Consider the following 24,905-nt stretch of genomic DNA (forward strand, 5'->3'; position numbering starts at 1 on the left):
GTCGCGTGGGAGAAGCAGCGCGAATGGAGGGGGTTGTCTGCGAAAGATGATTTCAGGCCGTGGTGAGGGTTTTGCTGGAGAGGATCCAGGCCACGGCGTCGGCGGCGTTATTTCCGAGAGGCCCCAGCAACATATTGAATTACCATCCAATTATACGCGAAACTTTTTTATCTCTCTCACTCTGGGCCCCCATATAACTCTCTTTATTCTTATGAAGGGTCATCCTAGTTTTAGGGGGGGAATCACGAGTCAAAAGACTTCCTTAATTTGACGGATTTGCGTGCTCCGCCTGTGAAATTTTTGGGGGCGCACGGATGACTTTTTTTGTATATTTATTTACACACACCAGCGAAGAGCGAGATAAAGTTTTTAAAAGTGCCTTTTTCCGAGTAATCTCGATTCAAGAACTCGTTCCGGTGGAAAGGAGTGTTTTATTTTCACTAAAACTGATTGGTTCCGTAAAACTTTCATGCTTAAATCGGAGTGGATTTCACTTCTTTGTTTGGTTACGAGAAAATACTTCTGCCGTCGCAGGGAAAATGAATAGACCTTTCAAGTTTGAATCGAAGCGTGAATGTTTTGATTTTTGGACGAATGATTCCCAACCCTATTTTTCGCTCCCAGGAGCATGGCTCGTATTACTGCTTGTCGATTCCATCCCAATTTAATCCACCCTTTCTCTGCGGTTAGTTTGACGCCCAGCTGCTACCTCCACCTTTCCCCCTCCCTTCGTGACAAATTCGATTTATTGCAAGGCATTTGCAGCGCCGCCTATGGCTGGGATGTACAGGGTGATCAAAAGGCTTGCCTTGATTATAAAAATTGATTACAGGATAACCGTTTGACATAATGTTTTTTGGGGCCATATCAATGAGAGAGTATTCACCACACCAGTTGACGTTGACGAACTGAAGGCTAGGATACAAGCTGCTGTGAGTACTGTGTCGGAATAAATGTTACAAAACACCTGGCGGGAACTGGAACTCCGCTTCGACTTTCTCAGGAATACAAAGGGGCATACGTTGAAGCTAACTATCGTAAGTGATATTTTAAAAAACTAGTTACATTCACCTGTGTAACAGCATCACATTTAAATTACTATGTCAAACGGTTATTCTGTGATAAGTTTTTACAATCACTGAAAGAATTTATGCTAACCCTGTGTATAGTGAGACCTTTCTATATTTTAGTCATGCAGATCTTTTATTTTTTATATTGTTTAACTTGAGACGTTTGTTTTGTTCCAAATCCTCTTTTTTTTCTTTAAGGCACATTTTCCTTATGCATCACTACTTCTAGCAACTTTCCCTCCTCTCAACAAATCCCCCTGTCCTCCCATCTAACTCCCAAACAACATCAGCATCAACATGAATATTTATATATCAATCATTGCAATAAGTATCTCTTTAGATTAACTTTTTTTCTTTCTAACTTGTTGACGGAATGCATGAATTCCTTTGGAGTAGCACAGCAACTCCGCTACATTCGAGATTGAATTCACTCTTCTGGGATTGCGAGGTCGAACTTAACGTTTTTCGGATTTTAACTATCATATCTTTAATTAATCCATCGGGTAAATATTTTTATTCCATCAGAAGGTTTCCAAAATATATTTCTCGGCATCTCTAACAATAAGTCGAAATGGATATTTTGAGGTTAACATTTGGAAGAACAAGAACATAAGTAACCGTTTGAAACGAAAATATATTGTGTTATATTAGAAAACCAAATTCCTTTATTAATGGAACGCTACTTTTAAGTTGAAACCGTGTTCAAATATCATATCCTATTACATTTACTGAACTGATACACATAGGAGTACACACTCTGTTTATTTTAAACGTCGTTATAATGTTAATATACCCTTAATTTTGAAAGAAAAACGCAAACTTGTAGCCTAGTAAGAGCTTTCGGCCAAGGACAGAAAAGGCCTCAGGCTCAAATCCAGGATGAGCCATTAATCAACTTAACGAAAATTTCGTGATGACTGCGGATTCCTCTACCCCCCTCAATGAGTGAAATCTTTACACCTTTAGCACAGACCTGTTTGAACTCTCTTCTCTAATACCTTAGGGTACATCATTTTTTGACCAATTGCTAGTGCTTCAATAGAAATAACATCATTCGCGATAGAGGAAGACGTAGATATATACTAAAAATATCTTGTTCCCTGTGACATCCTCTCTTCCCACCCTTTTACCATCAAACAAAACACATCGGCAGCTTTCTGTAATCCTTGCTACAAATATGCATCTAGATCCTCCCTTATCCATGTTAATCATGAGCTATGAATGAATAATGTATGCCCTGTCCTAGAGATGCTGTTAAGGATACAAACCGCCGTTAATGGAGTTTTTTGTTTTAGCTGATTGATATTTTTTGTACCATAGTACTAGTGAATATACAGATGATTTCCTCTAGTCATTATAGAGATAAATTTCAACGAATTATTTCTTAAATTAATTATTATAAATAATTGTGGAAAAGCGCAAATACTTTTTATTTTTACATGTTGAATTTCCACTACAATCGCCTGAAACAGTTGAAGTTATTTCGTGTAACTAAGGCAATGATCATACTCTGATCAATATTTCTCTCTTATTCCTTCGTTGCTAACATGTATTGTCGTCAGAGGGACCAAACTCAACTTTTACGAATTATTTACTTAATTAATTATTATAAATAATTGTTGAATATTACATCTACCTTTTATTTATATATGTTGGGCTATATGATGGGGTAAAAATATGTGGTATAAGTAATTGTGTGATATCCAGGAAAACATCGGTTGAACTCATTTCGTTTACCTCGGGCAATGATCATACCTGATCAGAATTTTGCTCTCACTCTGTCTTTGATAGCATGCATCGTCGCGAGAGGGGTGTCATCCTCCCACGATTGGCCGGAGATCTCCCGACTATAGCTCCCCTCTCCTCCCCTCTCCTTCCCGAGTCGAATCCTCGGGCCGTTGCGAAATGCACGCGCGAGCAGCCAACCAACCGTTTGAGCCTCCGCGGTGGCCGAAGGGCCGTGGACCTACTCAGCATTCCGCGAGCAATGCCTGGCGGCGTGTCAGGGATTTGGCAGAGGGAAAGGCCCCTGCCGGCGGGGGAGGAGGAAGGCAGGCGGTCCCTTTTACTGGTGGTAGTGCCCCTCCTCACATCCAAAGCCCCCGAAATGCAAAGGGGGCGCTGTGCCGTGGGGTGGAGTGGGCTCCGGAGCGAATTAGATTTCGGATTTATGTGAGCGGTGGGATTTTCGGGACGGGTGTGGCGGTGCGAGGCGAACTGCGCGGAATGAAAAGAATGGAACGAGGAAGATTGAGTGGGAAGGGAAAAACTGCCACTGAAGTGGAGGAGAAGAAGTAGTAGTAGTAGTAAGGTCTAGGGAAAGTTGGTGGGCGGTAATGGAGGACGTTCCGGTGGGAATGCGATGAAAAGAATGTGATTACAGGGATAGGGAGAGGTATGATCAACTTTTACTCAAGTAACTGATGATTTCAGGCTTAACTGTGTGAAACCTTTCCACTTTGGAAAATGTAAGACGGTAAGGTTCACTAATATACTTGAAAAAGGACGACCCGGTTTTCATATGATAGTTAAGTAGTCCGGTGAAAATCGTGCAAATCTAAGTAACGAACCTTTAAAACAATGGTCGTGTTGAAGTAAAGATTTCTCGGGTTTCGCACCGGGTCAAGTCCTCCATGTCTCCTTCCAACCTTTCGATGAGCAACTCGCCCATCTTCTTCAGGGATTCAGGAACCCATTGAATTCCTGAATGCATTGGAATCTGACCCGGTGCGACCCGAGAAATCTTTATTTCAATTGTTCGCCGGGGAAAAAAAACAAAAATATATCACGGGTCGTGCTTTATCAAATGTATTAGTGAACCTAACAAAGTTTATTCTTTTACTTTCTGTGCTCAATTACTTTCGTAATACTTCCTCTCTATTTATTACAGTTTTAAATAAATGAGAGGTTATTTCAACTCCTAGATTTTATGTTGAGTGTCATCATGATCGTCATCACTGGTCAACAATCCTCAGATTGGTTTGACGCAGCTCTCCACTCAATTCGTCTGATAGATAATCTTTTTTCTACTATATATTTCTCCTCTTTCGCATCCTTCTTTAGCTTTTCCACATATTTCGTTCGAGGCCTTCCTTTCCCGTCCTTGTAGTTCGTCACAATAACAATATATCGTAATTTATCTGCGAGGGGAACGCGCGGAATGAAAAGGATGGAACAAGGAAGGTTGAGTGGAGGGGGGAAAAATGCCACTTAAGTGAGGGAGAAGAAGTGGTAGTAAGGCCTAGCAAAAGTTAGTGGGTGGTAATGGAGGAAGTTCTGGTGGGTATGCGAAGAAAAGAATGTGATTACAGGTAAAAAGAGAGGTATGATCAAATCAAATGACCTCCATATTCTTCTTCACTATTTCTTAGCATAAAGAAAACGCTAAATCGTATGGCAGAACAGCTTATTCGAATCCGGGCGTTACGCTTACAAGCCGAGAAATTTTGAGCACTCAAAACCCCAACCATTAAAAATTTACCATGAGCATTATTCGTTCCGTCCACGTATGCCTACGAACTTTGAGAAATTCATAGAATTCTAGATACGCTTGCATTTTTAATGTGATCGAATGACAGTGAGTGAAAATAGTGGCAAATTTCCACATTAAATTTAGAGGTTGGAGCAAATGCTATAATTCACATACCTCTACACTCTACAGCATCATTCCTTGGGAGAGATGAAGCACAGCTTTCATAAATCGTCGTATAAATTAGAGGCGGCATTTTAACAAAATGACCTTTAATTCTGCTCTTAGAGTATTTAAATAAACACACTAAAACAGTATGGATTAACTTCCGTATGATATGTGGCACTCCACGAATTAGACTTACAGACAGTTCGAAAATCTGATCGGAAAATACTGTAAGCCTCTTGGCCTTCGGGTAGAGTTGATGCAAAAGATCAAACAAACCGATACGGAAACTGGGATGGTCTGCCGGAAATAAGGATGAGATAAGGAACTGTAAAGTATTATTCGTCAGGGAAGGACCCGTGAACAGGCCATGTCATCTGACACAGTAATTACGCGAGAAATATAATCGACGGAAAAATCGAAGGAATTATCCCAAAGCCTAGCTTTCCCAATCGTGTGATACTTTAAACAAGATCGGTTTAAAAACGGAAATAACTGTTATTATCACTGGTCAACAACTCTACGATTGGTGTTACGCAGTTCGGCGATAAATTCTCCTCTCAGCTAATCTTTTCATATCCACGCTTTTCTTATCTTTCACATATTTCTTTACCTGTTCCTTGTATTTTTTGGGTGTTTCTTTTCCAATCTTGCCATCTCCTTTTCCCTCGACGTTTCCCTTCGTCAGACCATCATGTCTCAAGATATGCCCTATAAGGTTGTTCAGTCTTCTTATTAATGTTTTCGCGTGCCTTCTCTTCTCTCCAACTCATCTTAGGACTTCCTCATTATTAATCCGGATATAATTGTATTGCAATAGAAAGAGATGGAAGCTCCTTAAACTTATTAGCTTATAAAAATGATGTATCATGGAATCATAATTCAAGTCAGGCTACCTCTTCGTCACTATATCTGGTGTGTGAAAATTCAATATTATGAGATAATTGGGGGCATGTTGTCGTATTTTCACATTGATCACTAGATATGAGGTTTCACTGGATATGAGGACATTGACGGATCCAGGATAGGAACAGGGAGAGGCTAAGTGGGGTCGGAAAAAAATCACCATTCTATCTAGTGTAAATTGGATACCCTAGGGTGGGGCTATAGACCCCTCCATAGATCCGCCACTGAGGTAGGAGATAGGTAAATTGAGCTGAAAGAGATGTTAGAGATATTTTGAGTGGAGAGAGTGGATGTAAGCAAAAAAAGGCATTTGGGGCAGATAAAAATGCACCCAACGAAGAAGAGTATCTGGGATATGAAGGATCTATCTTGGGAAAGGCGCTGCAGCATACCAATCTTAGAATTGTAATACTATGAATGAATTTGGCTGCGAAAGAATGGAAAAATTATTTCCCTCGGGAATACCTGCAAAAGAATTTGCTTGAAAGTAAGGAGAGAGAGAGGCAAAAAATAAAAAAATGGCTCTTGAGATATTTCTGTTGGGTTAGCCTTTCTCCTCGGACTCAAATGTGCGAGATTGCCGTTGCCTTTCCTGTAATCGGTACGTTTTCCACTCTTCTTATTTTTTCTATCCCCTTGCATCTCACTTTATCTTTCTTCGTTCTCTTTCGAGGGCCATCTCCAGCGAGTAGCTTCTTCAACCCGTCTTCTCCTCTTGCCTCGCCCGGTGATACTACGTGAGCAGGACTTTGATGTGAAAAATAAGAGAGAGAGATGAAAGAATTAGCCGATGCGTCGGGCAAAGTTATGGGGGTATTGTGGTGATCAGGAAGGTTATTTATTTCGTTCCAGTCCCGACTCGATATAATAAATCCTTCGGACGCCCTAAAGTATGAAACACGTCGGCCGTAAGTGAAAAGCTTGTTCCATGGCGATGAATTACTTATGTTATTACGTGGACTGACACGATAACGCACCTAGGGACCAGGGAGGTTATTCAATTTTCCGGCTGTTGGATGAAATTGCATCTGCAATAAATTCCCTGAGTGGAATTTTATCGCCAAAATGCGAGGAAAGAGCGACTAGACTGTATGTTGGAATTTATAAGGTGATCAATCATCTTCCTATGAGTGTACAGAAATGCAAATTGAATGACGTAGATGGAATTGAAATATTGGTTTGATATTGTATATTCAACGATGGGTTTCATGTCAGAGATTCTGGGTTTGAAGTGGAAATTTTTCGAGTGGGGTCACGACCTTAAAACTTGCTTTCATGAAAATGTCCTCGGGGGGGCTCTGAATCATTGCCCATGCAATAGGCCATCAAGCTGTCAAACCATATGCCGAACCCTCTCAGGGTAATGAGGTAGTTGACTCTATCTCTTTTAAAATTTAATGTAAACAATGTAATGCTATACATACCGGTAGATCAATGTTTTCTATTTCTGCTGATCTGTCCAAATATTTTATTTTTGTAAAATTAGAAGTACGATCATTTTTATAGTGAGGAACAGCACCATAGAATAAAAGGTACTTTAGATATAAGTGACTTGAATTTTTTCGCTCCAAGGACCTCAAGTATATTGTGCCATCCCACCCCCGACTCGCCCGGATACCACAATAGAACCGGGGGGAGACGTCGCACAAAAATAAAAAAAAAATACAAATCCGCGAAGATCCCTCCCGCATGGGACCTACGGGACAAAACTATGCCACTCACTTCTCGTAATTCACATAAAATAAAGAAAATATTCCCCTTCTGTGAGGATGATTGCGGGTGGGGGGTCCCCGATTCAAACTGGTGGGTGACGTTCGGGCGCTGATGCACTCGTCCAACACGCATTTACGGGAAGGAAATCGGACGGGGTGAAAGGAAGGACGAAGGATATTTTCAATGGGATGACCCGTGGAGGAATCAGAACAAAAACACTCTCTCAAACACTTTCAATTAAACAAAATATAATTCACACAAATAAGGTTGCATATGACAAAAAAAAACAAAAGGAACCCTCTTATACGCTAATGAAATATGAATTGGTGAAAGCCACTTATGAAACATCGATGATAAATTAAAATAAAACAACAATATAACTTGATTCCTGGATGAAAATCAATATAGAAAATGATGATAACAAAGTAAAGTTCGGTGGTGAACACGTAAATATGATACAAATTCAATGATATCTTGACTGGGGAGGTAAATGTTAGTCCATCGCGTCGAATGTAAATTTGGGGTGCGAACGTTAATTGTACTTGGTGACTGATTTCACTTTCACTAATGTAAACGGGTGCGTTCCGTGACTATTTGTCTTAACTTGGCTTGGCAGGAGACACAAGGGGGCTTTGGGGGGGGGGGGGATAGCTGCAATCTTACTTTGTCGTAGTCCGAGTCTCGACCAGGTTGGATCCAACACTCTCTCGTTCCATTTACTGCACTCCTTTCTCCCTTGTTGGAGGAAGCTGCATCCGGAACGGAGATAATGCGTCCTCTTCAGCTGGTCCTTTGCTCCTTCGGACGGGGGGGGGGGATTCTTCTTTCAGGTCAATCTTTCTGAAAATATTTGGGCCCCTTGTCTCCTCCTGCCGTGCGTCGCACTGATTTTGGGCATAGGCTCCGCCCGACAGTCACTTAGGAATTCTTTCGGTTCGCTTACGCGCACCACCTTTTATCATACCTCAACTTGGGGTGGGGGTAATACACAATGAAGGGAGGGAGGAGTAATACGCCACTCACTCAGGGAAAACCCGAGCTCCCCTCCTCCCAAACACACACTCACACACAACCATACAAAAATCGGCGAAAACACATTCATCTCCTCTTACTCATCCACGCCTTCCTCCACGGGCCATGGTTTGGGGGTGGGGTTTTGGGAAAGGTCGTGGAACGAGCGGGTAAGCTGGTAGGGAAGAAAATGCGCCGAGTAGAAATGCATTGTAATGGGGCTTGAACCATTACAATATGCAATAGTTTTTTTTACCCAAGGAAGAACAATTGGGAAGAATGAAAAGGAAAATGGACAGATGTGCCGGAAAATGCAAGCATATATATTATACCTATCAAGCATAGTTACTTGTGCCGGAAATTGCAAGAATATATTTTTCATACTAATAAAGCATAGCATTCTTATTAATATGCTTGTATATACTGGAAAAAGGTCATTGTGAACTTTGACTTAAGAAAATAGTAAAATATGTGACCCTGAAGCAAATAGGTGTCAAGGCCTATGCATAAATTATAGCATTTCAATTGATTTGTGATTATTCATTTCGGACAAAAAATAATTCTGTGGATAATATGCATATGGAATGTATTTTTTTGCATTTAAAAAATTCCAAATATTGAGCCTTTACCATGGTTTTTATAAGTTTAAATCCCCGGAGAATACAGTATTAGGCATAATGCCGTATTCATTTGACGCTAAGCTTATGATTCGCTGCTCATGCCAACATTGACTTGGCAGTGTGCCTAAATAGATATAGTCGTACGCTGAAGTACTTGAGGACTTGATGTGATAAAAAACTTAGTTTCACCTTATGGTAAGGAACTTTTGCGGGTTTCCAATTGTTTCAATCATAGAACAGCGTAAATAATCTAAAACAAAATTCACTGATTTTAAGAATACTGCTTCAGCCCCTCCACTCTGAACAATTTTAATTATTTTATCAAATAGCATGAATGCTAATGGAGGTCAGATGGAGTTGTCCAGTTATCATTACTTATTAGTTTTTCATCCGAGTTTGATGCTAGAGTTGAGTGCCTACAGGAGGCCTGAATAAGAAAGGCCATTTCTCCAAATGACGTGTTTCCTTCTTAAATCACCACGATTTGGTATTCAGTTGGTGCATGAGGATTTAGAGATTCGTGAATCCTGTAGATCTATGAGGAAAATGACCCCACGTCATGCCTCAATAACACGTAAGCATGGTGTTTCTGGAGATGCGTTTGGCATGCACCATGAAGTTAGTGTTGCACGTATGAATTTTTCGTAATGCATATTAGGGATGGCAACCCTCGTGTAGGGATCATTTGATCACATTAAGGAGGGTCGTGTGTTTAGGTGTAGGGCGCATGATTACCGGAAATGGAGGTGGGGTGGTGAAAATAATGGCCGCGAGCAATTCTAAACTAGGAGCACCAAGAGGTTGATGACTCTTCGTCCCATATAATGGACGACATTTTGATGACAAATGAAAGATGGGTTGCGCAGGAAGTCTGTGTATAATTGATATGACGATTTCCATGGTCTCGGTTCATGTCCAAATTCCTCTTAAAATGCCAATTATTCATGATCTGATGCGGGTTATATTATTATGGCTTTGAAATAATTTGGATTATGATATTTTAGGGGTGAAGTTTCTTCGTAAGGAGCCGAAATAGAGGTTACTCTGGTGTTTTTAATGTCCAGTTATAAAAGAATTCAGCTCCAATAAGGCTTGTTCGTTTGAAAATCTATTTCTATTTATTGTTTAAAATCGTTCGTGGAAAAAAATATATAAAAATTATTGCTTTCTCTCTCTTGCTTTAGGAATCAGCATCTTTAAGATATACTTATTGTCTGCAATAGATATATTCGTATTCTCCACTGTCGTTTGTGCTGAATTTCTTTTCTCATTACTGTAAAACCTTGCTATATGGGGGCCGTTTTTTTCAACCTCCGATGGGTCATGAACAGAAGACGAAGAGATCGATTAAGAATTATTTCATTGCTAAATGTTGAGCATACCTACTTGTGGTGTCCTTTCGACATAATGGCCTTGGCGATTGAGGAATTGATCGTGCCTGTGAACAAGCTTTACTATACCTTCTTCTTGGAATGTTGCCGCCAATGACTTCCTACGAATTTTCCCTTTGCCCTAGAGATTATCGCCCGTTTGAAAACGTTTCTCTCAAAGCCACATCTCCATTTCAGAGTAAATATGGAAGTCACACGGAAATAGGTGGGCATTGTGCCTACGGTAGGTGATCGAAAATTTCCTGTGGAAATTCCTGAAAGCGCAGTTGGGCTACATCAGCGCTGAGATGACGGTCGTTGTCATGGATCAGAGCACCTCCAGGAGTCAGCATGTCTCTTTTTTAGTGAATGGGAATGGACGCAAAGTTTTATACTATAGCCACAGTGAATTTAAAACATTCTCTTTTTTCGGCATTAAGGTGCCTATGCTGAGGCCATTCGGTGAGTTTTCTGGCTGTCTCTCCGCAGTGCACCCTTGGCAGGAGAACTAATTGAGGCCGTGTATTTAATGAGATTTTTATTAACCTTTTTTTTTTATAAACATATAATAATATTTATTGCAGAGATTAGAAATTTTACAAAAACTTATAACATTAATCAAAGATGAAATGTCATTTACAAGAAAATACAATGTGAAAAAAAAGTCTAGGTCCCGCTAAGCCTTTCAAGGCTTGTCAGCAGGTGCCTATTAGTTTTTTTTTATTCGTGGTCGTACATTGTCTTTTAAAATTGTGTATCTCATAATGTTTCCACTATTACCAAAAACATATTATAAAATTATTGGGAAGAAAGAGTACATACATAAATACACATTAACATTACAGGAATATATGTATATTTTTTTTATAAAACGTGATTGCATTGGAGATATTTTTTAATTGGAGACAAAATATATGTATCTTTCTTATATATGAATAAGACATAAATTTTGATAAATTTTTAACCAAACAATGTTTAAAATTTTTAGCAGTATAATGTCATAAAATTTTTAACAATATACTTTTTTATAATATAAGAAATTTAATGGCAGAGATTAGAAATGGTAGCTGAATAGGTTATAACTTTAAACAAAAAATAAAATAAATGTATTATCACATAAACAAACATGAATTCTCACCAATAATGTTTCCACTATTACCAAAAACATATTATAAAATTATTAGGAAGCAAGAGTACATACATAAATACACATTAACATTACAGGAATATATGTATTAAATATTTTTTTGACATATAACGTGATTGCATTGGAGTTATTTCTTGTATTGGAAGAAAGAAAAAATATATATGACAAAATAAAGACAAAATATATTTATCTTTCTTTATACATGTATAAACCATAAATTTAGGTTAATTTTTAACAAAACAATGTTTAAAATTTTTAGCAATATAATGTCATAAAATTTTTTAACAATAGACTTTTTTATAATATAAGAAATTTAATGGCAGAGATTAGAAATGGTAGCAGAAAAGGTTATAACTTTAAGCAAAAAAGAAAATAAATGTATTATCACATTAGCAAACATGAATTCTCACTAATAATGTTTCCACTATTGCCAAAAACATATTATAAAATTATTAGGGAGCAAGAGTACATACATAAATACAAGTTAACATTACAGGAATATATGTATTAAATTTTTTTAAATATATAACGTGATTGCATTTGAGATATTTCTCGTATTGGAAGAAAGAAATTATATATGTGACAAAATAAAGACAAAATATATGTATCTTTCTTTATACATGTTTAAACCATAAATTTTGATTAATTTTTAACAAAACAATGATTAACATTTTTAGTAGTATAATGTCATTAAATTTTTAACATGTATACATAACATATTTTTAACATACATACAAGACAAAGAAATAAATGTATTATCACATAAGCAAACATAATTCTCATATATCGGTATCATTATATTTCTCTAGTAACCAATGTCTCAGACGCGTTTTTAGTAGAGAAATATTTTCTATTGATTGCAAATTTTGTGGTAGCGTATTAAACAATTTAGGAACTACGTGTTCCAAGGTTCTTTTCCCGTGAGCGTTGATGAAACTAGGTACATTATATATTCTAGTACTTCGGAGTCCTATATCGTGTGTTACATTTCTTATAGTTTTGTAGCTATTGTTAAAATAGTTGTCCGTTATTAATATGTAGTGTAATAAATCGCGTATTGGAAGCATGTTTAGATTTTTGTAAATTTTAAAGACATTTCTTTCTCTTGGATCCAATTGTAATACCATATTGTTTTGGATTTTTTCCACCTTTCTCAACAGGGTTTTATTTGTGGAGCCCCAGATAGTTAAACCATATCTGAGTACTGCTTCACCGAGACTTAAGTACAACATTTTTTAAAATTGAATTGGTAAGGTATATTTCACACAATATAGTTGGTACAAAATGCATCTAAGTCTATTACACAAGTGATTAATATGCTCACTGAAGTCAAAATTTTCGTCTACGGTCAATCCTAAATATCTAAAGGAGTTGACTTGGGAAATAAATGAACAGGAATATAAATGACAGTTACTCTTTTTATGGCCAGGGTTACCAGTATGAAGGCATAAATGCGTGTGAAATCTTAATTTTATTAGTTTTCTCGTTACCTTGGCATTTCGGAATTGCATGGTTACCGTTTTCTTATCATTTATTACTAATTTATTGTCATGGCACCAGCACTGTATCGCATAGAAATCCTGTTGCATTTTTTCCTTAGCCATTTCAAAAGATTTGCTGATTGAAATTAGCGCTATATCATCAGCATACACATATATTTTAGAATGATTAATATATTCTGGTATGTCGTTTACATATATACAGAAGAGTATTGGCCCTAATATAGAGCCTTGTGGCACACCAGAGGAGACAGATTTAATCGTGCTCTTATGTTCAAATAATTTTACAAGTAATTTCCTATTAGTGAGATAGCTTTCTAACCATGTAAGCGGTATTCCTCGTATTCCACATCGTTCCAGTTTTTTTAAAAGGATGTTGATATCGATAGTATCGAAAGCTTTAGTGAAGTCGATATATACAGCGAGAACGGACCAGTTCTTATTTAGGCTTTTCCGTACATCTTCACTGAAGTACTCCAGAAGCGATCGTGCACTTTTATTTCTTTGGTACCCATATTGATGTTTAGTGATAATGCTGAATTTTTCTATGAAGTTAATTAATTGTACCGCAAAATATCTTTCTATGACTTTATCCAAGGAGGGTAGAATAGAAATGGGACGATAATTGTTTGTGTCGTTTTTCTTTCCTTGTTTATATATCGGTCTGATTACCGCTAACTTTAAATCGTTATGTAATTTACCTTCAGTTATGCTTTTGTTTATCCAGTGGGTTGTTGCAGCAATGATGTCATGTTTACAACTGAGATCGATCATTCTTATATTATCGTGCCCTGGGCATTTATTTTTTGATTGCTGTAATATACTTTGGATATCAGCTGGAGTTGCTGGCAACAATAAAAAGGTAGATGGAATTATTTTTTTAGCACCAGGGTTGAGAATGTGTTGTGAGCATTGGGGCAGTATTTTTTGTATGTCATTAGTGAATTGAGATGCAAAGGATTCGCAGACATAGTTTAAATTAATATTCTTAAAATTTGATTTTATTTGCATATCAATGCTTTTCTTACTGGTGACACCCCTAAGGCAATTGATTAGTAGCCAAGTCTTCCTAATGTCGTCTTTGTTCCTTTCGAGATTAGAGCGAACATAAGAGATTTTAGATCGCCTTATCAAGGAAGTTACCTTATTTCTTTGGGTTCTGTAATTATTTCTGTGCACTTTGTTTGTTGTATTGGATTTGTATTTTTTGAATAGTGTGTCTCTTATCTGTATTTCTGAATAAATAGCATTATTCATCCACGGAAGTTTAAATGTATTATTACCGATATTTTCCCGTTGCCTGATTTTAGATAATGAATAAACATGATTTAACTTTCCGCACAGTTGCTGATAAATGCTGTCAGAATCATTGAGTGTAAGTAGTGTCGACCAGTTTATTCTGTTTATTAATTGTGTTACCCTCCGGTCGCAAAGATGAGTAGATTGTCCCATAACCTTATCTTCAGGTAAGCTCTTATCTGTGTGTATGAAAACACCAACAGGAAAGTGATCAGATATTTTTGTTTTGATAATGAAACCATCAAGTTTTGAGTGGAAACCTTTAACGTTAATGTGATCCAAGCATGAAGCTGTCACTTTACGTTTTTTTATTTCTATTCTAGTGCTTTTTGTGATACAAGCAGTGAGCCCATTGGATGCAAGTAAATTTTTGTATGCGTCCACATTAGTATCTTTTTTCGATTTTAGATTCAAATTAAAGTCACCAATCAATATTATCTGGTTTTCTGATCTACTTTCGAGGAAGGATTCCAGCCTAATGAGGAAATCCTTCTTCTTACAATGTGGTGGTCTGTAAACACATACTAATAACACTGTGTTAGAATCATAAACCATTTTCAAGATCGATGACTCGCATTCGTCCAACTCGAAATCAACTACCGTTGCAGGCAAGACCTCCCTCAGAAAGACAATCATACCTCCACCCTTTCGTTCTTCCCTCAGTTTATGGAAAGAGTTGAAACCTAGTAGGTTGTAAGGACCCATTTCTGATGATTTTATATTGACCTCAGTCAACAAACATGCCAATACCTGACCCCTATTATTCAGCATATTGAGCAATACTTTTACTTCATCCCAACCTTTCTTCAATGACCTCACATTCAACGAACAAAAAATACAACCTTTAAACAAATTTACATTATTCAAGAAACCACCAGTGCTCTCATAGGATTTGCATTCAACATCACTAGCTATTGATGACAATGGATCCATGATGCCAAAAGATCTTTCAATTTCAACAGCAAACAGATAGAACACTTAATGTGTCTTATAGTGTTTAATACTTAATGACAATAACAAAATCAGTAATAAGAAACAGGAATATAATCAATTGAAATATATATTATATCAATTTACATAGGTCATTTTCATTTTCCACTTTAATTATTCGGCTGGTTTCGTTTTTTTTGACAAGTATTCTACCATTTCTATACCAGACAAATTTGAAATGAAGTTCTTTAGCCCTAGTCCTAACTTGCCACATCAAGTTTTTGAGTTAAGGAGTTAGACTTTCATTGATGTATATTTTTGCATTAGGGTACTTTTTCCTGTTCTCAGGGCTGTTCAAGGAGGTTCTGTTGATTAAAAGAGATTTCCTCATAACTTTGCTGTTAAACTCAACAACGATTTTTTGTAGCTTTGTTTTAGCCTTAGGAAGGACGAAAACCTCAGATATAGTTCTGCTATCAATTACAACGCCAACATCCTTGGCAACATCGATAACTTTAGCAGTCAGGAGCTCACTGCTATCACTATCACCCAAGGGAATACCCACAATTTCTAAGCGGTTTTCTAGCTGTTTTTGCTCCAACCGGTTAACCTTCTTTTGGAGATCACAAATAAGAGTGTCTTTCTGTTTAAGTTGTTCTTTTAGGTCACTGATAGTGTTATTCAGCTCACCCACAGTGTTCTTAAAAGCATTTATGGTACTCACAAACTCATCATAGCCGTGGTTGAGGAAGGTAAGACTCTTCTTAATTTGTAGTACATCCTCCCTCGTGAGAACAGCATCAGTGGAACAGCTCTCTCGTTGTTCCTCAGCTGGCTGAGCCTCTACGGATGCAGCTGGTGGATTTCTGCTTTGCTCATTTTGCTTAGAATTCTCAGCACAACGACAGGTAACACATCTCCAAGCCTCTTTTTTCTTCGAGGACATAGACCTATATGTCGACTCTCTGATGCCGGCACAGTTGAAGTGAATTCTTGACGAGCAGCCGTAACAATTGACGAACTCCTCGTCAACAATATCTTCTTCACACTTGTTGCACTTCATGAAGATTTCAAATTGCTTTGTGAGTTCGTAAATAGTTAGTGTTTGTTGATTAGTGCTACGTGATACGTATTAATCACAATATGCAGACAACTTAAGGCACATGTATAGACGCTTTAGGCTACAGAGCTACACACGTCCGACCACCATGAATGACGAACAACTTACGGTCTGAAATGACTTGAAGGTGTGGTATGGAGGGCGCGCAATTGCTCTACCTGCACAGTACCCGCATGTCGCTTGTATGGTGTTTTTGCTGAGCTATCGAAGGTTGAGAAAAAAAACCCTCGTTTTCGTAAAATCCATCATTTATTGCTATTTGTACGAAGAAAATAAAAATTTTCGTTATTTTATCGCCAATATTGGTTTCCTCAGTCAATTACTGTTCGAAAATTGTGTTTGAAGTCAATATATGGTGATTGATTATATTTTGAAGAAATTTAATTAATTAACCCTTTTCGTAACTGTAATTAACGAATTATTGGCCGCCAGGTGAAAACGGACGGTCAATTGTTTGAAGGCGAGCTGTTCGCTGCCGTTTGCTCTACCAGCGGATACTTAATTGATGAATTTCATTCATTTGCTAACTGCTTCAGAATAGCTGACCGCGTGCAAATTTGCCGCAGCAAATTTCAATTGATTGGCGAGACGAATGAATGGGGAATGCCACCTCGTTTCATTATCATGCAAACTGATGAGGAAGTCAATTGATTTCCGGCCGCCCCGGAGCTGTTGACGGCAATCAGACCTGTTCTCCGACGCCCAGCACAGGTGCCTGTGACTTGGTTAATCCGTCTCACAGCCAGAGGCAACGGGTGCCTGTCCTCCCTAGGACTAGACGGAAATGTAGCCGTGATAGTGTAATGGGTCGAGAGCGTACCCGGCCTCCTGCTCATCTCACATTAAAGGGCTCTGGGATAGCCGCGATATGATTTGCAATCGAATTTAGGTGGGAAGTTAAGTGAGAAGTTGGAAGTGGAGTAAGAATTGGGAACAATACTATTGTAAAGATCGAAACATGGATTAAGAAATATATTTCAAGGCCATCCGAACAAACAACAAAATCGCTCTTCAAAAAATCTGCCTTGTACATGGGACCCAAGGCTTATAGCTTACTAATGGCTTAAAAGCCAAAAATGATGCTAAAAATAAACTTCTCTAATTGATAGTGAAATGGCTTCTAACTCAACAATTTGGAGATAATTTATTCAACATAATCACATTAAGATTTTTTGTACTTATTGTATTCCATTTGGTTCCTTGTAAAACTTATGTAAATTTAATTTGTGATCATAATTGTTTGTATTGTTCCGCTGAAAAGAAATAAGCCTCACTTAGCATACTTATTAGAGGCTTTCTAAAGCTTTACCTTGTATTTAAAGCCTGTAAATAATTTGTGAAGATTGTTTTTCTGTTTTGGGAAGCAATAAAACTTATTATCATGTTACCTCCGGTTAAAAAAACTGTTCACCCGTATTCTAAAAATGTAGTAATACCATCAAATGATTCCATTACTAAATGCAAATGTTAAAAATAAGCTCTAGAAACAACCAGAATCATATGATAATGAGAATAATGATGCTAGGTTTCAGATTTTCGTGGCAAGTACGTCGAATAGAGCACTCAGGTGTCTTCAATTGGTATATATTTTGCCCCTTGCCGACATTTTGATAGCTTATTCCGCTATCGTCCTCAGGGAATGAGTAGCCTGAAAAATTTCCGTTGGTCTATTATAGACCAATTTAACTTAGCATGATTAATGCGTAAGTCTTTACCTTCCACATACATGAAGGATATTATTATGTCGCAATCAGTTTGGTTGCTAAAATGTCGCAAATACGATGTATTCCTACGGCACCTAGAAAAATGTGATGAATTTCCGAGCGCCTAGTGAAGTTTTTAATAACTTTGACAGAATCTACGTTTGTCAACGCAAAAATTAAAGAGAAATAATGTGGTTGACTTTGTTTTAAATCGAATAACCTATCTTTAAACCAATGTGGTAGAATTCTGCAACATAAAGGATTGACGTGCATTTGTGTTGGCTGCATTCGTTACCAAACATGGCCTTTCGAAATACTGACCAAGTAGATGCACCGTTTTCCTTTTCTCACTCTGGCATCTCATGAACAAGAACCCCCTAATTAACTTCAAATAGTTCTATTCTGCTTTACACCTTCATAAAAATTTGGTAATCATGAAATGTCGGACAAATTCACCAAAGCTGCCTTAGGGATGTTTAAGTATCCGTAGTGTTGTCCGTTGCTGTTCGCAAATACTGTGGGGAATAATAGTATAGATAAATAAAAAATATTTATTGTTTAGGAAATATTCCGTAAGAACAAAAATATTATTAAATTTCATAAACAAATTACATCTTGCTAGCACATTACATTAAATGCAATATAAATGATTACAACGATATCCCATTTCATGACATAACCGTTCATAGAAAATGCATGAAATATAGTAAAAACGGCAAATTGAGCTATTTTCCAAGCCGGATTTTATGCAAACACAAACAAAAAGTCACATATTCTTAACTAAACGAAGAAAAAAACAAAAAATGCTACTGCAAAAAAATTGAAACATAAATAAAACCTGAGCACAAATTTGGAAAAATAAGAGCAATTTATGCTATTATCAAGATAGTAAATAATCATAGTATTTTAGTTTAATGGTTTTGAAAGATATGCAATTTTTGACATCAGTTGGTATCTCATTTCAAATCCAAGAAGCGGTAACGAGTATAGACCCGTTCGCAAGGCAAGCTAAAAAAAGGACGGAATGACATTATAAATTCTCGCCATAATGCCGCAGAAAGTTGATACCTTAGGTTACATGCATTAGCGTTTCGTTGAATAGTGAATTAATCTCAATTTGCAGTCTGCACGCTTGCTACGCTTTAAAGATGGAAACGCGTCAGGAAGCGTAGTGGGTCCATCCTCTCGGCACAATGCCCTGCGCTACCTTTCCCCTCTAGTCATTAAGGACACCCCCAGCGTCGCTTAATGTGAGTGCAGCGGAGCTTATTCGGCTTGAAAATCATCAGAGCAGAATTTAGTGAATATATGCAGGAGAAAAAAGTGCATGCACACGATGGAGGATTGGGAAATCTGACGAAATCTCAGAGGAAACTCGACGCGTCTGCGCGGTAACCCTTAGCTGAGGTCAATATTAAAACAACGTCTCGTCGCAATGATGCCAATGGTTTGGCAGGCGTTGCGAAATGATTAGGTACATCATAGCATTGAAAACAATTACTGCCTGTCACCAAACTACTGTCTTCACAGTAAAACTTAGTTCCCAAATACTTCACATGGAGTAACTATGCAGTTGAAACCTTTTCATGAGCGATTGCTCGTTCACAACAATTTTAAACGGCGCAACTCGACGTAGCGTAGTCGTTAGTTGTGAAAATCTTAAATTTATCTATGAGAGCAGGCTTTTCAGAAGGGTGGACGTAATTGCGACTAAATTTAAAAAAGAATGCTTAACGCCCATATGAGTAGAATGTGTATAGTATGTCATGAATCATCTCGAGACCTATGCGTCGCATAAACTTTAATTAAGTTATGTTTAATTCTCATTTTGTGCTAAAAGTCCATGATTTGAATCAGTAAAAAATTGAGTAAATGCCTGGCTAAGCCACTGGCGCGTCAGCTACTGGGTTTCACACATTTAGGGTACTGAACCCTGGGTACCTTTATGGCAAGAATTTTTGTTTTTGGGGTCCAAATATTCACCTGGAACGTGACTTGATCCATGGGGTTTTCGTTTAGCAGCCATTAGCTCCACACACTAAGCAACTACTGTCTCTTGATAAAGGGCCAAAAATCATTCCCACTCTCACTTTAGATATTCACTCAGGTAAATAGTGGATACTTTCGAGAATGCTTATCTATGAAAACCCTACTCACTGCATATTTACCCGTCTAATCTCAGTCGGTTTGGATCCATTTGATGGGTTTAGAATTGATGGTGCACACCGCAATAATCTCTTGGTAATAATGAATTCGGGTGACGCGTCTTATTTCATCTTAATTTTTTCGTGACGACTTCGAGAGCCTTGTTTTTATATTAATTTTCGAAGCTCGTATTCAAAAGATACCAAAAGATTGCGATTTACCAACCTAGTTGAAAATTCAACGATTATTTAACGATGGGCGATTTATTATTATTGAAAATGGTCAACACCAGTCGAGACCTTTCATATGCCTACTTATGCAATACTTGACGTAGCCCTTCCACATAGGTTTCTCCCTTTGCGGAGAAAATAAAATTTGATCGGCGATATTGTTTTTTTCCCGCTCTCAAATCTGCGTTAGGATCGGGGCTGAAGAGTCAATAAGTAAATATGACAGGCCGTATCGTATCCGATGGAGGTTTTGGAGCTCCCGTTCTGAAGCGAAGGGCCAATCCTTTTCTAATAATTCCATGTACAACGGATTATAAGTGTTTCATATCCGTGGCATTAAATTAACGTGCAGCAATAGAGTAAGTCAAGTGTAGTCCAGGAGCGTAGGTAACGCTTGTCCAGTTGTTGGAAAAGTTTTTTGATTCATAGCACCACTTTCTTTCTCATTCCCAGTACACCCAAGGAAACTAATTCCTAATAATTCCCACTACGCACCAGGAAAGAGATTGCAGCATCACTGGTGAAGGACGGAAATAATAAAGTGGTAGATTGCATGTAGAGAGGAACGAGATAACTCAAATTTCTCTCCAGTGCAACTCATGCCACTATATTACCCTTAAATTCAGTGGATCACTGTAAGACCCATCACTCACGCTCAAACAGTTATTTATCACAGAATATAACTCTTTTAAAATCTATGCTGTCTTGTGGATATTAGAAGGTTGTATGGTATGGATCTTTTCAAGCAGGTGCCTGTTTATCAAATTTAAAATTGAATCTCAGTATTTTCCAGGAAAATGTCGAAAAATTTTTCATTCATGCGTGATAAGTATAAAATAATATCCCAAGTTTTAAAAGAGTAATATGGCACTAAAAATGACTGAGACCTTTCAAGAACCAATGATGCGTCCTCTTAACAATCATCAATCTCCATCCCGCCGGCATCCTTGCCATGGGAATGGTGGAACGAGCAGGGTCCCTTTAAATCGCACGCCCGTGCACTTTCACCCCTCGCCGGGTGTTTTTGAGGGAACGAGGGAAATTAGGGGGGTTTTCGGGAAGGGGAGGAACGGAGAGGGGCAGCTGAGGTGAAAAAGGAGGGAGGGGAAGGGCGTGCGAAAAAAAACGAACAAAACACGGAGCACGTGCGGTAATTGCATCCCGGATCCATTTTTATTTCTCATCTACCGTCAAACTTAATTAGCTGACTGGTCCTTTAGGTCTCTCTCCCCCCCTCCCCCCTCCTCTCTGTTTTCCAAGTGCTCCCTCACACTCTTCCGCATGATTCCATTCTCTCTCCCTATACATCATCCCTCTTTCTCTACATAGATTCTCCATATCCTCCCACCTTTTCTCCTCCACAGTGTTCTCCATCGAATTTAACTTGTGAAGCACATTCTACCCCTATATAACATAGAAATCAATCATTGCAAAACTTGTATTTGTACCATTTGAAATTTACTTGCTCTTTTAGTTTATAGTATACCGGGACTAGCCAAGGTGATACCTTTTACGGGACTCACCCGCAATGCACAATCGTGCGAAAGATCCACAGAGAAAAAATCATCTGCCTTGACCGGGATGTATCCAAGGGAAGAATGACGCCTCGGTAGCTTAACTGGTTAAAGCACTCGACCGGAAATCGGGGGATCCGGGGTCGTATCCCGGTCAAGGCGGATGATTATTTCTCTGTAGATCTTTCGCACGTTACCTGCTCTCCTTTCAATGGCATAAGTGCATCACGTACTTTAACCAGGGAATGGGTATTTGTGGTTGTTCATCGTTATTAGCTCTAAACCCTCCGTATTAAAAGGCCAAATAGTGCTGTTTTCGAGATGGTGAATATAGGGAAATAGATTACTGATGGCCAATAGGTGAAACTATATTCTACAAAGATATTGCATTCGGATTATCTATAGAGGATGGAGAAAAATCATGTCACGAAATTTAACCCTGAATAGATGATGCCGTTATGAAACAATATTTCCAGTAAAATTGAGACCTAAAACGCACCATATTTAAACTACAGAAATTTTGAGCCCAGCGTTCCGATTGGCTACGAGTTTGAAATTTTGACGTATGCCCTGGATAGCTCATGACTTCGATAGATTCGCCTGCTGGAGATCACAAGGCAAGGGTTCCGGCAACAGGGCAACCTCGCGCCGAATCGCGGCGCTTGGCTAGAAGTTTATTTGGTTTAAAAATGGTTCGCATTGAGCCAAAACATTATTATTAGTTTTGTCCATGTTTGGCTTGGTAATCCTGATGGCATCAGCTATCAGAGGTTAAAATTATGTGACACAAATTTTCTCCCCCTTGTATAACCTGATGAGCTGATCATGAGTCTCCTAACAAAGAGCCTGATTAACTAAGCTGAAAGTTAAAACTAAGTTGAAACTAAGCTACAGTGTATACTTTGCACTTTTGACACACTGGAGTCTCGCGGAGGCTTAACTAGACCATCTCTACGTTATAATTAGCAGTGCTATTTTACGTTGGAGCATGCCTGCTGAGAGACTCGCGCCTTCAGCCCACACTGACCAGCAAACCGCACGACTAATTGAAAGTTCTCATTTGTCGTCTCGCCTTCCATGAAATTAATTTTCGTAACATATTTCATCAAATATTTAATTTCTGTGGATGCTTATAAAGTCAAATAACGTCACAAATCACTTGCGAGGTAACTCATGGGAAGTGGAAACGTGGTGAAGCAAACGGAATGATATTAGTGTATTACCCGAAAGTCATAGTTGAGAGCAGGATGCTGGATATGCGCAGAAGAAAGAGAAAAGAACAATATTCATTAACAGAATGAAATGGAAACATATCAATTGGATTAAAGATGTTTTAGGATAAAGGAGGAGTTGATTAGTGAAATTACTATTTTATCTCATGGAAAAATCCCTAATATCCCAGAGGCGAAGGTTTTTTATACCATTTTCTACTTGCTCAAATAGCTACTGCTGATTTATTGGCTGTAATTATTTTTGTTTGCTTCTAAGTTACGCTGCTCGATAGACGCAAGACAGGTAGAACAGAACTTTATACATTGATGGAATGAAAAAAAAGGAAATCACTGGAATTAATGATGGTAGAGGGGAAAAATGGGGTTGGATCGTGCAAATATTGTTTCATGTCATGGAAAAATTCCCAGTCTGCAGGGAAGGATGGTTATGAACCATTTATTCGTGCTGATTAATTGGCAGTAATTAAGAAATTTCTTTTTAAGCTACTGTGCTACAAGCGGTGATTGGTCGAGAGGAAAATAAATCATTATTATATTATCATGCATTCATGTAATGAAAAAAAAGGAATTGAATGGAATTATTGATGGTATTGGGGGAAAAGGAGTTGGTCGGCGAAATTACTGTCACATCTAATATAAAAATTCTAAGTCTGCAAATTAGAATGCTTGTGTACCATTTGTACTTGCTCAAACAGGTTGGTAAATTGGCTGGAAATATATCGTTTCTTTTTAAGATTCTCCACTGTAAGTGGTGCTTGACTGAGAGGAAAATAAATCACTATTATATTCTATTTCTCCTCTCTTTCCTCCCACATTCAGCGTAATAGGCACCCGCCATGTTTCATCTAACCCACGCCTCAATCCCCTTCCGAAACGTGATTCCTCATCGCATCCCCGGGCGCTCCGGCCTTTCCCCGCGGAATCGCTGGAATTTCAGGGTCGTCGGGGCGGGGAGGTGGCGAGGTCAGTCAGCGGGAGGGCAGGCAGGGGGCGCGGTTGGTCGTGCAGGTAGTTTTCGTCTCCGGCTCCAATTAATCAGCGGAAAGGGCTGCGCGGGTGGCGGCGGCGACCCGACTCCCCACCTCCCGCCTGACCCCCTTCCCTCGTCCCTCCCCCCGAAATCTCGCTTTCTCTCCCTTTTCCAATGTAACTCTTTTCTTCCTTGTCCTCTGAACCCGACCGTATGTACACAGTTCTCACTCTCTCTTTTGCCACCAGATGTCTCCCCATTCCCGCCTCTTCTCCATCACTGTCCTTCCGGTCTCGCATTCGCATGTCTCGCTCGTCCTCCCCCACCCCCTTCCCTATTTCCGAGGACGGTTGGGTTCGTTCCGGTTTTATTTTAACGTGTCGTACGGTGGACCCAGGAGCACGAGCAAGTACGCCGGAAAATATATACAATGCAATTGTAACTTTCCATCCTGTTCAATCACTCTTCGTACTTAATGCGCGCAAGGCTGTTGTACTTTTTCATTGGATATGGGGTTGGATTGGTGGCTAGAATGCTGGTTTCCAACCAGATAGTCCGGGTTCAAATCCCGGAAATGGCAGATATATTTTTGGAGCTGCCCGGTCCCTGCCAGTGCTCTGTAGAGGGAGGTACTTATAGGACAGCACCTCGTACGTCGGATGGTATATTGAGCCGTGGTCCTATTGGCACCGGGTTTCTCTCCACCGTTCCCTTCTGGCGCATGACCTCAGCTGTCGGTCGCCTTCTTCAAATACCAATACACATGCACGTTGCACCAGGTGGGAATTGTGC

Source organism: Ischnura elegans, chromosome 2 (assembly GCF_921293095.1).
Source record: "Ischnura elegans chromosome 2, ioIscEleg1.1, whole genome shotgun sequence".
Taxonomy (NCBI): Eukaryota; Metazoa; Arthropoda; class Insecta; order Odonata; family Coenagrionidae; genus Ischnura; species Ischnura elegans.